The sequence below is a fragment of the Ovis aries genome, unplaced genomic scaffold, assembly GCF_016772045.2.
Source record: "Ovis aries strain OAR_USU_Benz2616 breed Rambouillet unplaced genomic scaffold, ARS-UI_Ramb_v3.0 scaffold_144, whole genome shotgun sequence".
NCBI lineage: Eukaryota > Metazoa > Chordata > Mammalia > Artiodactyla > Bovidae > Ovis > Ovis aries.
This window is the reverse complement of record NW_024599805.1, coordinates 7,302-23,840: the sequence shown is the minus strand read 5'-3', so window position 1 is coordinate 23,840 and position 16,539 is coordinate 7,302. Positions and strand designations below refer to the sequence as shown.

The 16,539-nt window shown below is 58.9% G+C and overlaps 1 long non-coding RNA gene across 2 annotated transcripts; it reads right to left on the bottom strand.

Moving 5' to 3' along the window:
- Positions 1-7,110: 7,110 nt before the first annotated feature.
- LOC132659106 (uncharacterized) lies at positions 7,111-13,905 on the bottom strand. 2 transcript variants are annotated; one of them, XR_009599071.1, is made up of 3 exons: positions 12,431-13,905; positions 10,152-11,656; positions 7,111-9,469 (listed from the first exon to the last, which is right to left on the bottom strand). It is a non-coding gene; the product is annotated as an uncharacterized LOC132659106 (long non-coding RNA). The 2 variants fall into 2 exon arrangements; XR_009599070.1 differs by having other exon boundaries at positions 7,111-9,346; positions 10,843-11,656; positions 12,431-13,738.
- Positions 13,906-16,539: the final 2,634 nt, after the last annotated feature.

Here is a 16,539-nt window from a genome sequence, read left to right as displayed (position 1 = left end):
CATTCCAAGAGTCCCCGAGATGTGTCAGTCCATTCCAGAGGAACCTGTTTTCCATGCACTGCCTTGACGTTCAAGCCGAGGATCGACTCCCACCACGTGTGCACGTGGGACCGCCCTGTGGGAAAGCCTCGTGGGAAAGACTCGAGGGAAAACCATAGATCCTTTGATCCACGCGGCGGACTGCGTGACACTGCTGCTACCGCTCTGGAGGAAAGCGCAAGTGCATGCCCGCATTCGAGACGAGGACTGACTCCCCTGGGGAGACTCCAGAAGTACCCCAAGATCCATGTCAGCACTGGAGAGGAATCTCAGGTTCCGGCCCCGACTCCACACAAGGTCTTAGGCCCCGGCCTCGACGGGAGAGGAATCCCGAGAGGCCCCCGAGGAACTCGCATGGGACTGGCCTTCCTGAGGCCACTAGAGCGGGTCCCTGAGGTCCCCGTCGTAAGTCGAGAGCACCTGCCGCAACTCGAGAAAATCCAGGAGGTTTTGCCCTCCAGGCGAGATGAGGCCCATTTCCGCTGAGGCTTCGAGGCTAATCACATCTAACCACTGGAACTTCCAAAGGGTCCTTCACACCCTTGCTGCAACTCAAGAAGTTCCCCGACATACCCGTCTCCACTCGAGAGGAAGCACGAGGGTCCCGCACACATCCAGGGGAGCCCCGTTTCCGCCTCCTAGCTCGAGATGAGGGATCCTTTCCTGTTTCGTAGGGAAAGAATTCCCGGCGTTCCTGCCGCATCTCAAGAGGAGGCGCTCTCCACAGGAAAGGCGAGAGGAACTCCAGGTCGTGCCACCATTCCAAGAGTCCCCTAGATGTGTCAGTCCATTCCAGAGGAACCTGTTTTCCTGCACTGCCTTGACGTTCAAGCCGAGGATCGACTCCCACCACGTGTGCACGTGGGAGAGCCCTGTGGGAAAGCCTCGTGGGAAAGCCTCTTGGGAAAGACTCGTGGAAAACCATACATCCTTTGATCCACGCGGCGGACTGCCTGACACTGCTGCTACCGCTCTGGAGGAAAGCGCAAGTGCATGCCCGCATTCGAGACGAGGACTGACTCCCCTGGGGAGACTCCAGAAGTACCCCAAGATCCATGTCAGCACTGGAGAGGAATCCTCAGGTTCCGGCCCCGACTCCACACAAGGTCTTAGGCCCCGGCATCGACGGGAGAGGAATCCCGAGAGGCCCCCGAGGAACTCGCATGGGGACTGGCCTTTCCTGAGGCTACTAGAGCGGGTCCCTGAGGTCCCCGTCGTAAGTCGAGAGCACCTGCCGCAACTCGAGAAAATCCAGGAGGTTTTGCCCTCCAGGCGAGATGAGGCCCATTTCCGCTGAGGCTTCGAGGCTAATCACATCTAACCACTGGAACTTCCAAAGGGTCCTTCACACCCTTGCTGCAACTCAAGAAGTTCCCCGACATACCCGTCTCCACTCGAGAGGAAGCACGAGGGTCCCGCACACATCCAGGGGAGCCCTGCTTCCGCCTCCTAGCTCGAGATGAGGGATCCTTTCCTGTTTCGTAGGGAAAGAATTCCCGGCGTTCCCGTCGCATCTCAAGAGGAGGCGCTCTCCACAGGAAAGGCGAGAGGAACTCCAGGTCGTGCCACCATTCCAAGAGTCCCCAGATGTGTCAGTCCATTCCAGAGGAACCTGTTTTCCTGCACTGCCTTGACGTTCAAGCCGAGGATCGACTCCCACCACGTGTGCACGTGGGACAGCCCTGTGGAAAGCCTCGTGGAAAGCCTCGTGGAAAGACTCGAGGAAAACCATAGATCCTTTGATCCACGCGGCGGACTGCGTGACACTGCTGCTACCGCTCTGGAGGAAAGCGCAAGTGCATGCCCGCATTCGAGACGAGGACTGACTCCCCTGGGGAGACTCCAGAAGTACCCCAAGATCCATGTCAGCACTGGAGAGGAATCCTCAGGTTCCGGCCCCTACTCCACACAAGGTCTTAGGCCCCGGCATCGACGGGAGAGGAATCCCGAGAGGCCCCCGAGGAACTCGCATGGGACTGGCCTTTCCTGAGGCTACCAGAGCGGGTCCCTGAGGTCCCCGTCGTTAGTCGAGAGCACCTGCCGCAACTCGAGAAAATCCAGGAGGTTTTGCCCTCCAGGCGAGATGAGGCCCATTTCCGCTGAGGCTTCTCGAGGCTAATCACATCTAACCACTGAAACTTCCAAAGGGTCCTTCACACCCTTGCTGCAACTCAAGAAGTTCCCCGACATAGCCGTCTCCACTCGAGAGGAAGCACGAGTGTCCCGCACACATCCAGGGGAGCCCTGCTTCCGCCTCCTAGCTCGAGATGAGGGATCCTTTCCTGTTTCGTAGGGAAAGAATTCCCGGCGTTCCCGTCGCATCTCAAGAGGAGGCGCTCTCCACAGGAAAGGCGAGAGGAACTCCAGGTCGTGCCACCATTCCAAGAGTCCCCTAGATGTGTCAGTCCATTCCAGAGGAACCTGTTTTCCTGCACTGCCTTGACGTTCAAGCCGAGGATCGACTCCCACCACGTGTGCACGTGGGACAGCCCTGTGGAAAGCCTCGTGGAAAGCCTCGTGGAAAGACTCGAGGAAAACCATAGATCCTTTGATCCACGCGGCGGACTGCGTGACACTGCTGCTACCGCTCTGGAGGAAAGCGCAAGTGCATGCCCGCATTCGAGACGAGGACTGACTCCCCTGGGGAGACTCCAGAAGTACCCCAAGATCCATGTCAGCACTGGAGAGGAATCTCAGGTTCCGGCCCCGACTCCACACAAGGTCTTAGGCCCCGGCATCGACGGGAGAGGAATCCCGAGAGGCCCCCGAGGAACTCGCATGGGACTGGCCTTCCTGAGGCCACTAGAGCGGGTCCCTGAGGTCCCCGTCGTAAGTCGAGAGCACCTGCCGCAACTCGAGAAAATCCAGGAGGTTTTGCCCTCCAGGCGAGATGAGGCCCATTTCCGCTGAGGCTTCGAGGCTAATCACATCTAACCACTGGAACTTCCAAAGGGTCCTTCACACCCTTGCTGCAACTCAAGAAGTTCCCCGACATACCCGTCTCCACTCGAGAGGAAGCACGAGGTCCCGCACACATCCAGGGGAGCCCCGTTTCAGCCTCCTAGCTCGAGATGAGGGATCCTTTCCCTGTTTCGTAGGGAAAGAATTCCCGGCGTTCCCGTCGCATCTCAAGAGGAGGCGCTCTCCACAGGAAAGGCGAGAGGAACTCCACGGTCGTGCCACCATTCCAAGAGCCCCCAGATGTGTCAGTCCATTCCAGAGGAACCTGTTTTCCCTGCACTGCCTTGACGTTCAAGCCGAGGATCGACTCCCACCACGTGTGCACGTGGGACAGCCCTGTGGGAAAGCCTCGTAGGAAAGCCTCGTGGGAAAGACTCGAGGGAAAACCATAGATCCTTTGATCCACGCGGCGGACTGCGTGACACTGCTGCTACCGCTCTGGAGGAAAGCGCAAGTGCATGCCCGCATTCGAGACGAGGACTGACTCCCCTGGGGAGACTCCAGAAGTACCCCAAGATCCATGTCAGCACTGGAGAGGAATCCTCAGGTTCCGGCCCCGACTCCACACAAGGTCTTAGGCCCCGGCATCGACGGGAGAGGAATCCCGAGAGGCCCCCGAGGAACTCGCATGGGACTGGCCTTTCCTGAGGCTCCAGAGCGGGTCCCTGAGGTCCCCGTCGTAAGTCGAGAGCACCTGCCGCAACTCGAGAAAATCCAGGAGGTTTTGCCCTCCAGGCGAGATGAGGCCCATTTCCGCTGAGGCTTCGAGGCTAATCACATCTAACCACTGGAACTTCCAAAGGGTCCTTCACACCCTTGCTGCAACTCAAGAAGTTCCCCGACATACCCGTCTCCACTCGAGAGGAAGCACGAGGGTCCCGCACACATCCAGGGGAGCCCCGTTTCCGCCTCCTAGCTCGAGATGAGGGATCCTTTCCCTGTTTCGTAGGGAAAGAATTCCCGGCGTTCCCGTCGCATCTCAAGAGGAGGCGCTCTCCACAGGAAAGGCGAGAGGAACTCCAGGGTCGTGCCACCATTCCAAGAGTCCCCAGATGTGTCAGTCCATTCCAGAGGAACCTGTTTTCCTGCACTGCCTTGACGTTCAAGCCGAGGATGGACTCCCACCACGTGTGCACGTGGGACAGCCCTGTGGGAAAGCCTCGTGGTAAAGACTCGAGGGAAAACCATAGATCCTTTGATCCACGCGGCGGACTGCGTGACACTGCTGCTACCGCTCTGGAGGAAAGCGCAAGTGCATGCCCGCATTCGAGACGAGGACTGACTCCCCTGGGGAGACTCCAGAAGTACCCCAAGATCCATGTCAGCACTGGAGAGGAATCTCAGGTTCCGGCCCCGACTCCACACAAGGTCTTAGGCCCCGGCATCGACGGGAGAGGAATCCCAAGAGGCCCCCGAGGAACTCGTATGGGACTGGCCTTCCTGAGGCTACCAGAGCGGGTCCCTGAGGTCCCCGTCGTAAGTCGAGAGCACCTGCCGCAACTCGAGAAAATCCAGGAGGTTTTGCCCTCCAGGCGAGATGAGGCCCATTTCCGCTGAGGCTTCGAGGCTAATCACATCTAACCACTGGAACTTCCAAAGGGTCCTTCACACCCTTGCTGCAACTCAAGAAGTTCCCCGACATACCCGTCTCCACTCGAGAGGAAGCACGAGGGTCCCGCACACATCCAGGGGAGCCCCGTTTCCGCCTCCTAGCTCGAGATGAGGGATCCTTCCCTGTTTCGTAGGGAAAGAATTCCCGGCGTTCCCGTCGCATCTCAAGAGGAGGCGCTCTCCACAGGAACGGCGAGAGGAACTCCAGGTCGTGCCACCATTCCAAGAGTCCCCCAGATGTGTCAGTCCATTCCAGAGGAACCTGTTTTCCTGCACTGCCTTGACGTTCAAGCCGAGGATCGACTCCCACCACGTGTGCACGTGGGACAGCCCTGTGGAAAGCCTCGTGGAAAGCCTCGTGGAAAGACTCGAGGAAAACCATAGATCCTTTGCTCCACGCGGCGGACTGCGTGACACTGCTGCTACCGCTCTGGAGGAAAGCGCAAGTGCATGCCCGCATTCGAGACGAGGACTGACTCCCCTGGGGAGACTCCAGAAGTACCCCAAGATCCATGTCAGCACTGGAGAGGAATCTCAGGTTCCGGCCCCGACCCACACAAGGTCTTAGGCCCCGGCATCGACGGGAGAGGAATCCCGAGAGGCCCCCGAGGAACTCGCATGGGACTGGCCTTCCTGAGGCCACTAGAGCGGGTCCCTGAGGTCCCCGTCGTAAGTCGAGAGCACCTGCCGCAACTCGAGAAAATCCAGGAGGTTTTGCCCTCCAGGCGAGATGAGGCCCATTTCCGCTGAGGCTTCGAGGCTAATCACATCTAACCACTGAAACTTCCAAAGGGTCCTTCACACCCTTGGTGCAACTCAAGAAGTTCCCCGACATAACCGTCTCCACTCGAGAGGAAGCACGAGGTCCCGCACACATCCAGGGGAGCCCCGTTTCCGCCTCCTAGCTCGAGATGAGGGATCCTTTCCTGTTTCGTAGGGAAAGAATTCCCGGCGTTCCCGTCGCATCTCAAGAGGAGGCGCTCTCCACAGGAAAGGCGAGAGGAACTCCAGGGTCGTGCCACCATTCCAAGAGTCCCCAGATGTGTCAGTCCATTCCAGAGGAACCTGTTTTCCTGCACTGCCTTGACGTTCAAGCCGAGGATCGACTCCCACCACGTGTGCACGTGGGACAGCCCTGTGGAAAGCCTCGTGGGAAAGCCTCGTGGAAAGACTCGAGGAAAACCATAGATCCTTTGATCCACGCGGCGGACTGCGTGACACTGCTGCTACCGCTCTGGAGGAAAGCGCAAGTGCATGCCCGCATTCGAGACGAGGACTGACTCCCTGGGGAGACTCCAGAAGTACCCCAAGATCCATGTCAGCACTGGAGAGGAATCCTCAGGTTCCGGCCCCGACCCACACAAGGTCTTAGGCCCCGGCATCGACGGGAGAGGAATCCCGAGAGGCCCCCGAGGAACTCGCATGGGGACTGGCCTTTCCTGAGGCTACTAGAGCGGGTCCCTGAGGTCCCCGTCGTAAGTCGAGAGCACCTGCCGCAACTCGAGAAAATCCAGGAGGTTTTGCCCTCCAGGCGAGATGAGGCCCATTTCCGCTGAGGCTTCGAGGCTAATCACATCTAACCACTGGAACTTCCAAAGGGTCCTTCACACCCTTGCTGCAACTCAAGAAGTTCCCCGACATACCCGTCTCCACTCGAGAGGAAGCACGAGGTCCCGCACACATCCAGGGGAGCCCCGTTTCCGCCTCCTAGCTCGAGATGAGGGATCCTTTCCCTGTTTCGTAGGGAAAGAATTCCCGGCGTTCCCGTCGCATCTCAAGAGGAGGCGCTCTCCACAGGAAAGGCGAGAGGAACTCCAGGGTCGTGCCACCATTCCAAGAGTCCCCCAGATGTGTCAGTCCATTTCAGAGGAACCTGTTTTCCTGCACTGCCTTGACGTTCAAGCCGAGGATCGACTCCCACCACGTGTGCACGTGGGACAGCCCTGTGGAAAGCCTCGTGGGAAAGCCTCGTGGAAAGACTCGAGGAAAACCATAGATCCTTTGATCCACGCGGCGGACTGCGTGACACTGCTGCTACCGCTCTGGAGGAAAGCGCAAGTGCATGCCCGCATTCGAGACGAGGACTGACTCCCCTGGGGAGACTCCAGAAGTACCCCAAGATCCATGTCAGCACTGGAGAGGAATCCTCAGGTTCCGGCCCCGACTCCACACAAGGTCTTAGGCCCCGGCATCGACGGGAGAGGAATCCCGAGAGGCCCCCGAGGAACTCGTATGGGACTGGCCTTTCCTGAGGCCACCAGAGCGGGTCCCTGAGGGCCCCGTCGTAAGTCGAGAGCACCTGCCGCAACTCGAGAAAATCCAGGAGGTTTTGCCCTCCAGGCGAGATGAGGCCCATTTCCGCTGAGGCTTCTCGAGGCTAATCACATCTAACCACTGAACTTCCAAAGGGTCCTTCACACCCTTGCTGCAACTCAAGAAGTTCCCCGACATACCCGTCTCCACTCGAGAGGAAGCACGAGGGCCCGCACACATCCAGGGGAGCCCCGTTTCCGCCTCCTAGCTCGAGATGAGGGATCCTTTCCCTGTTTCGTAGGGAAAGAATTCCCGGCGTTCCCGTCGCATCTCAAGAGGAGGCGCTCTCCACAGGAAAGGCGAGAGGAACTCCAGGTCGTGCCACCATTCCAAGAGTCCCCCAGATGTGTCAGTCCATTCCAGAGGAACCTGTTTTCCTGCACTGCCTTGACGTTCAAGCCGAGGATCGACTCCCACCACGTGTGCACGTGGGACAGCCCTGTGGGAAAGCCTCGTGGAAAAGCCTCGTGGGAAAGACTCGAGGAAAACCATAGATCCTTTGATCCACGCGGCGGACTGCGTGACACTGCTGCTACCGCTCTGGAGGAAAGCGCAAGTGCATGCCCGCATTCGAGACGAGGACTGACTCCCTGGGGAGACTCCAGAAGTACCCCAAGATCCATGTCAGCACTGGAGAGGAATCCTCAGGTTCCGGCCCCGACTCCACACAAGGTCTTAGGCCCCGGCATCGACGGGAGAGGAATCCCGAGAGGCCCCCGAGGAACTCGCATGGGGACTGGCCTTTCCTGAGGACACCAGAGCGGGTCCCTGAGGTCCCCGTCGTAAGTCGAGAGCACCTGCCGCAACTCGAGAAAATCCAGGAGGTTTTGCCCTCCAGGCGAGATGAGGCCCATTTCCGCTGAGGCTTCTCGAGGCTAATCACATCTAACCACTGGAACTTCCAAAGGGTCCTTCACACCCTTGCTGCAACTCAAGAAGTTCCCCGACATACCCGTCTCCACTCGAGAGGAAGCACGAGGGTCCCGCACACATCCAGGGGAGCCCCGTTTCCGCCTCCTAGCTCGAGATGAGGGATCCTTTCCCTGTTTCGTAGGGAAAGAATTCCCGGCGTTCCCGTCGCATCTCAAGAGGAGGCGCTCTCCACAGGAAAGGCGAGAGGAACTCCAGGGTCGTGCCACCATTCCAAGAGTCCCCCAGATGTGTCAGTCCATTCCAGAGGAACCTGTTTTCCTGCACTGCCTTGACGTTCAAGCCGAGGATCGACTCCCACCACGTGTGCACGTGGGACAGCCCTGTGGAAAGCCTCGTGGGAAAGCCTCGTGGAAAGACTCGAGGAAAACCATAGATCCTTTGATCCACGCGGCGGACTGCGTGACACTGCTGCTACCGCTCTGGAGGAAAGCGCAAGTGCATGCCCGCATTCGAGACGAGGACTGACTCCCTTGGGGAGACTCCAGAAGTACCCCAAGATCCATGTCAGCACTGGAGAGGAATCCTCAGGTTCCGGCCCCGACTCCACACAAGGTCTTAGGCCCCGGCATCGACGGGAGAGGAATCCCGAGAGGCCCCCGAGGAACTCGCATGGGACTGGCCTTTCCTGAGGCTACTAGAGCGGGTCCCTGAGGTCCCCGTCGTAAGTCGAGAGCACCTGCCGCAACTCGAGAAAATCCAGGAGGTTTTGCCCTCCAGGCGAGATGAGGCCCATTTCCGCTGAGGCTTCGAGGCTAATCACATCTAACCACTGGAACTTCCAAAGGGTCCTTCACACCCTTGCTGCAACTCAAGAAGTTCCCCGACATACCCGTCTCCACTCGAGAGGAAGCACGAGGGTCCCGCACACATCCAGGGGAGCCCTGCTTCCGCCTCCTAGCTCGAGATGAGGGATCCTTTCCCTGTTTCGTAGGGAAAGAATTCCCGGCGTTCCCGTCGCATCTCAAGAGGAGGCGCTCTCCACAGGAAAGGCGAGAGGAACTCCAGGGTCGTGCCACCATTCCAAGAGTCCCCCAGATGTGTCAGTCCATTCCAGAGGAACCTGTTTTCCCTGCACTGCCTTGACGTTCAAGCCGAGGATCGACTCCCACCACGTGTGCACGTGGGACAGCCCTGTGGAAAGCCTCGTGGGAAAGCCTCGTGGGAAAGACTCGAGGGAAAACCATAGATCCTTTGATCCACGCGGCGGACTGCGTGACACTGCTGCTACCGCTCTGGAGGAAAGCGCAAGTGCATGCCCGCATTCGAGACGAGGACTGACTCCCTGGGGAGACTCCAGAAGTACCCCAAGATCCATGTCAGCACTGGAGAGGAATCCTCAGGTTCCGGCCCCGACTCCACACAAGGTCTTAGGCCCCGGCATCGACGGGAGAGGAATCCCGAGAGGCCCCCGAGGAACTCGCATGGGGACTGGCCTTTCCTGAGGCTACCAGAGCGGGTCCCTGAGGTCCCCGTCGTAAGTCGAGAGCACCTGCCGCAACTCGAGAAAATCCAGGAGGTTTTGCCCTCCAGGCGAGATGAGGCCCATTTCCGCTGAGGCTTCTCGAGGCTAATCACATCTAACCACTGAAACTTCCAAAGGGTCCTTCACACCCTTGCTGCAACTCAAGAAGTTCCCGACATACCCGTCTCCACTCGAGAGGAAGCACGAGGGTCCCGCACACATCCAGGGGAGCCCCGTTTCCGCCTCCTAGCTCGAGATGAGGGATCCTTTCCCTGTTTCGTAGGGAAAGAATTCCCGGCGTTCCCGTCGCATCTCAAGAGGAGGCGCTCTCCACAGGAAAGGCGAGAGGAACTCCAGGTCGTGCCACCATTCCAAGAGTCCCCCAGATGTGTCAGTCCATTCCAGAGGAACCTGTTTTCCTGCACTGCCTTGACGTTCAAGCCGAGGATCGACTCCCACCACGTGTGCACGTGGGACAGCCCTGTGGGAAAGCCTCGTGGGAAAGCCTCGTGGAAAGACTCGAGGAAAACCATAGATCCTTTGATCCACGCGGCGGACTGCGTGACACTGCTGCTACCACTCTGGAGGAAAGCGCAAGTGCATGGCCGCATTCGAGACGAGGACTGACTCCTGGGGAGACTCCAGAAGTACCCCAAGATCCATGTCAGCACTGGAGAGGAATCCTCAGGTTCCGGCCCCGACCCACACAAGGTCTTAGGCCCCGGCATCGACGGGAGAGGAATCCCGAGTGGCCCCCGAGGAACTCGCATGGGGACTGGCTTCTCGAGGCTAATCACATCTAACCACTGAACTTCCAAAGGGTCCTTCACACCCTTGCTGCAACTCAAGAAGTTCCCCGACATACCCGTCTCCACTCGAGAGGAAGCACGAGGGTCCCGCACACATCCAGGGGAGCCCCGTTTCCGCCTCCTAGCTCGAGATGAGGGATCCTTTCCCTGTTTCGTAGGGAAAGAATTCCCGGCGTTCCCGTCGCATCTCAAGAGGAGGCGCTCTCCACAGGAAAGGCGAGAGGAACTCCAGGGTCGTGCCACCATTCCAAGAGCCCCCAGATGTGTCAGTCCATTCCAGAGGAACCTGTTTTCCTGCACTGCCTTGACGTTCAAGCCGAGGATCGACTCCCACCACGTGTGCACGTGGGACAGCCCTGTGGGAAAGCCTCGTGGGAAAGCCTCGTGGGAAAGACTCGAGGAAACCATAGATCCTTTGATCCACGCGGCGGACTGCGTGACACTGCTGCTACCGCTCTGGAGGAAAGCGCAAGTGCATGCCCGCATTCGAGACGAGGACTGACTCCCCTGGGGAGACTCCAGAAGTACCCCAAGATCCATGTCAGCACTGGAGAGGAATCCTCAGGTTCCGGCCCCGACTTCACACAAGGTCTTAGGCCCCGGCATCGACGGGAGAGGAATCCCGAGAGGCCCCCGAGGAACTCGCATGAGGACTGGCCTTTCCTGAGGCTACTAGAGCGGGTCCCTGAGGTCCCCGTCGTAAGTCGAGAGCACCTGCCGCAACTCGAGAAAATCCAGGAGGTTTTGCCCTCCAGGCGAGATGAGGCCCATTTCCGCTGAGGCTTCTCGAGGCTAATCACATCTAACCACTGGAACTTCCAAAGGGTCCTTCACACCCTTGCTGCAACTCAAGAAGTTCCCCGACATACCCGTCTCCACTCGAGAGGAAGCACGAGGGTCCCGCACACATCCAGGGGAGCCCCGTTTCCGCCTCCTAGCTCGAGATGAGGGATCCTTTCCCTGTTTCGTAGGGAAAGAATTCCCGGCGTTCCCGTCGCATCTCAAGAGGAGGCGCTCTCCACAGGAAAGGCGAGAGGAACTCCAGGGTCGTGCCACCATTCCAAGAGTCCCCCAGATGTGTCAGTCCATTCCAGAGGAACCTGTTTTCCTGCACTGCCTTGACGTTCAAGCCGAGGATCGACTCCCACCACGTGTGCACGTGGGACAGCCCTGTGGAAAGCCTCGTGGGAAAGCCTCGTGGGAAAGACACGAGGGAAAACCATAGATCCTTTGATCCACGCGCGGACTGCGTGACACTGCTGCTACCGCTCTGGAGGAAAGCGCAAGTGCATGCCCGCATTCGAGACGAGGACTGACTCCCCTGGGGAGACTCCAGAAGTACCCCAAGATCCATGTCAGCACTGGAGAGGAATCCTCAGGTTCCGGCCCCGACTCCACACAAGGTCTTAGGCCCCGGCATCGACGGGAGAGGAATCCCGAGAGGCCCCCGAGGAACTCGCAATGGGACTGGCCTTTCCTGAGGCCACCAGAGCGGGTCCCTGAGGTCCCCGTCGTAAGTCGAGAGCACCTGCCGCAACTCGAGAAAATCCAGGAGGTTTTGCCCTCCAGGCGAGATGAGGCCCATTTCCGCTGAGGCTTCTCGAGGCTAATCACATCTCACCACTGGAACTTCCAAAGGGTCCTTCACACCCTTGCTGCAACTCAAGAAGTTCCCCGACATACACGTCTCCACTCGAGAGGAAGCACGGGGGTCCCGCACAAGGGATCCTTTCCCTGTTTCGTAGGGAAAGAATTCCCGGCGTTCCCGTCGCATCTCAAGAGGAGGCGCTCTCCACAGGAAAGGCGAGAGGAACTCCAGGGTCGTGCCACCATTCCAAGAGTCCCCAGATGTGTCAGTCCATTCCAGAGGAACCTGTTTTCCCTGCACTGCCTTGACGTTCAAGCCGAGGATCGACTCCCACCACGTGTGCACGTGGGACAGCCCCTGTGGGAAAGCCTCGTGGGAAAGCCTCGTGGGAAAGACTCGAGGGAAACCATAGATGCTTTGATCCACGGGGCGGACTGCGTGACACTGCTGCTACCGCTCTGGAGGAAAGCGCAAGTGCATGCCCGCATTCGAGACGAGGACTGACTCCCCTGGGGAGACTCCAGAAGTACCCCAAGATCCATGTCAGCACTGGAGAGGAATCCTCAGGTTCCGGCCCCGACCCACACAAGGTCTTAGGCCCCGGCATCGACGGGAGAGGAATCCCGAGAGGCCCCCGAGGAACTCGCATGGGGACTGGCCTTCCTGAGGCCACCAGAGCGGGTCCCTGAGGTCCCCGTCGTAAGTCGAGAGCACCTGCCGCAACTCGAGAAAATCCAGGAGGTTTTGCCCTCCAGGCGAGATGAGGCCCATTTCCGCTGAGGCTTCTCGAGGCTAATCACATCTAACCACTGGAACTTCCAAAGGGTCCTTCACACCCCTGCTGCAACTCAAGAAGTTCCCCGACATACCCGTCTCCACTCGAGAGGAAGCACGAGGGTCCCGCACACATCCAGGGGAGCCCCGTTTCCGCCTCCTAGCTCGAGATGAGGGATCCTTTCCCTGTTTCGTAGGGAAAGAATTCCCGGCGTTCCCGTCGCATCTCAAGAGGAGGCGCTCTCCACAGGAAAGGCGAGAGGAACTCCAGGGTCGTGCCACCATTCCAAGAGTCCCCCAGATGTGTCAGTCCATTCCAGAGGAACCTGTTTTCCCTGCACTGCCTTGACGTTCAAGCCGAGGATCGACTCCCACCACGTGTGCACGTGGGACAGCCCTGTGGGAAAGCCTCGTGGGAAAGCCTCGTGGGAAAGACTCGAGGAAACCATAGATCCTTTGATCCACGCGGCGGACTGCGTGACACTGCTGCTACCGCTCTGGAGGAAAGCGCAAGTGCATGCCCGCATTCGAGACGAGGACTGACTCCCCTGGGGAGACTCCAGAAGTACCCCAAGATCCATGTCAGCACTGGAGAGGAATCCTCAGGTTCCGGCCCCGAATTCACACAAGGTCTTAGGCCCCGGCATCGACGGGAGAGGAATCCCGAGAGGCCCCCGAGGAACTCGCATGGGGACTGGCCTTTCCTGAGGCCACCAGAGCGGGTCCCTGAGGTCCCCGTCGTAAGTCGAGAGCACCTGCCGCAACTCGAGAAAATCCAGGAGGTTTTGCCCTCCAGGCGAGATGAGGCCCATTTCCGCTGAGGCTTCTCGAGGCTAATCACATCTAACCACTGAAACTTCCAAAGGGTCCTTCACACCCTTGCTGCAACTCAAGAAGTTCCCCGACATACCCGTCTCCACTCGAGAGGAAGCACGAGGGTCCCGCACACATCCAGGGGAGCCCCGTTTCCGCCTCCTAGCTCGAGATGAGGGATCCTTTCCCTGTTTCGTAGGGAAAGAATTCCCGGCGTTCCCGTCGCATCTCAAGAGGAGGCGCTCTCCACAGGAAAGGCGAGAGGAACTCCAGGGTCGTGCCACCATTCCAAGAGTCCCCCAGATGTGTCAGTCCATTCCAGAGGAACCTGTTTTCCCTGCACTGCCTTGACGTTCAAGCCGAGGATCGACTCCCACCACGTGTGCACGTGGGACAGCCCTGTGGGAAAGCCTCGTGGGAAAGCCTCGTGGGAAAGACACGGGAAAACCATAGATCCTTTGATCCACGGGGCGGACTGCGTGACACTGCTGCTACCGCTCTGGAGGAAAGCGCAAGTGCATGCCCGCATTCGAGACGAGGACTGACTCCCCTGGGGAGACTCCAGAAGTACCCCAAGATCCATGTCAGCACTGGAGAGGAATCCTCAGGTTCCGGCCCTGAATTCACACAAGGTCTTAGGCCCCGGCATCAGCGGAGAGGAATCCCGAGAGGCCCCGGAGGAACTCGCATGGGGACTGGCCTTTCCTGAGGCCACCAGAGCGGGTCCCTGAGGTCCCCGTCGTAAGTCGAGAGCACCTGCCGCAACTCGAGAAAATCCAGGAGGTTTTGCCCTCCAGGCGAGATGAGGCCCATTTCCGCTGAGGCTTCTCGAGGCTAATCACATCTAACCACTCGAACTTCCAAAGGGTCCTTCACACCCTTGCTGCAACTCAAGAAGTTCCCCGACACACCCGTCTCCACTCGAGAGGAAGCACGAGGGTCCCGAACACATCCAGGGGAGCCCCGTTTCCGCCTCCGAGCTCGAGATGAGGGATCCTTTCCCTGTTTCGTAGGGAAAGAATTCCCGGCGTTCCCGTCGCATCTCAAGAGGAGGCGCTCTCCACAGGAAAGGCGAGAGGAACTCCAGGGTCGTGCCACCATTCCAAGAGTCCCCCAGATGTGTCAGTCCATTCCAGAGGAACCTGTTTTCCCTGCACTGCCTTGACGTTCAAGCCGAGGATCGACTCCCACCACGTGTGCACGTGGGACAGCCCTGTGGGAAAGCCTCGTGGGAAAGCCTCGTGGGAAAGACACGAGGAAAACCATAGATGCTTTGATCCACGGGGCGGACTGCGTGACACTGCTGCTACCGCTCTGGAGGAAAGCGCAAGTGCATGCCCGCATACGAGACGAGGACTGACTCCCCTGGGGAGACTCCAGAAGTACCCCAAGATCCATGTCAGCACTGGAGAGGAATCCTCAGGTTCCGGCCCTGAGTTCACACAAGGTCTTAGGCCCCGGCATCAGCGGGAGAGGAATTCCGAAAGGCCCCCGAGGAACTCGCATGGGGACTGGCCTTTCCTGAGGCCACCAGAGCGGGTCCCTGAGGTCCCCGTCGTAAGTCGAGAGCACCTGCCGCAACTCGAGAAAATCCAGGAGGTTTTGCCCTCCAGGCGAGATGAGGCCCATTTCCGCTGAGGCTTCTCGAGGCTAATCACATCTCACCACTGGAACTTCCAAAGGGTCCTTCACACCCTTGCTGCAACTCAAGAAGTTCCCCGACATACCCGTCTCCACTCGAGAGGAAGCACGAGGGTCCTGCACACATCCAGGGGAGCACCGTTTCCGCCTCCTAGCTCGAGATGAGGGATCCTTTCCCTGTTTCGTAGGGAAAGAATTCCCGGCGTTCCCGTCGCATCTCAAGAGGAGGCGCTCTCCGCAGGAAAGGCGAGAGGAACTCCAGAGTCGTACCACCATTCCAAGAGTCCCCCAGATGTGTCAGTCCATTCCAGAGGAACCTGTTTTCCCTGCACTGCCTTGACGGTCATGCCGAGGATCGACTCCCACCACGTGCGCACGTGGGACAGCCCTGTGGGAAAGCCTCGTGGGAAAAGCCTCGTGGGAAAGACACGAGGGAAAACCATAGATGCTTTGATCCACGGGGCGGACTGCGTGACACTGCTGCTACCGCTCTGGAGGAAAGCGCAAGTGCATGCCCGCATTCGAGACGAGGACTGACTCCCCTGGGGAGACTCCAGAAGTACCCCAAGATCCATGTCAGCACTGGAGAGGAATCCTCAGGTTCCGGCCCTGAGTTCACACAAGGTCTTAGGCCCCGGCATCAGCGGGAGAGGAATTCCGAAAGGCCCCCGAGGAACTCGCATGGGGACTGGCCTTCCTGAGGCCACCAGAGCGGGTCCCTGAGGGCCCCATCGTAAGTCGAGAGCACCTGCCGCAACTCGAGAAAATCCAGGAGGTTTTGCCCTCCAGGCGAGATGAGGCCCATTTCCGCTGAGGCTTCTCGAGGCTAATCACATCTAACCCCTGGAACTTCCAAAGGGTCCTTCACACCCTTTCTGCAACTCAAGAAGTTCCCGACACACCCGTCTCCACTCGAGAGGAAGCACGAGGGTCCCGAACACATCCAGGGGAGCCCCGTTTCCGCCTCCGAGCTCGAGATGAGGGATCCTTTCCCTGTTTCGTAGGGAAAGAATTCCCGGCGTTCCCGTCGCATCTCAAGAGGAGGCGCTCTCCACAGGAAAGGCGAGAGGAACTCCAGGGTCGTGCCACCATTCCAAGAGTCCCCCAGATGTGTCAGTCCATTCCAGAGGAACCTGTTTTCCCTGCACTGCCTTGACGTTCAAGCCGAGGATCGACTCCCACCACGTGTGCACGTGGGACAGCCCTGTGGGAAAGCCCCGTGGGAAAGCCTCGTGGGAAAGACACGAGGGAAAACCATAGATGCTTTGATCCACGGGGCGGACTGCGTGACACTGCTGCTACCGCTCTGGAGGAAAGCGCAAGTGCATGCCCGCATTCGAGACGAGGACTGACTCCCCTGGGGAGACTCCAGAAGTACCCCAAGATCCATGTCAGCACTGGAGAGGAATCCTCAGGTTCCGGCCCTGAGTTCACACAAGGTCTTAGGCCCCGGCATCAGCGGGAGAGGAATTCCGAAAGGCCCCCGAGGAACTCGCATGGGGACTGGCCTTTCCGGAGGCCACCAGAGCGGGTCCCTGAGGGCCCTGTCGTAAGTCGAGAGCACCTGCCGCAACTCGAGAAAATCCAGGAGGTTT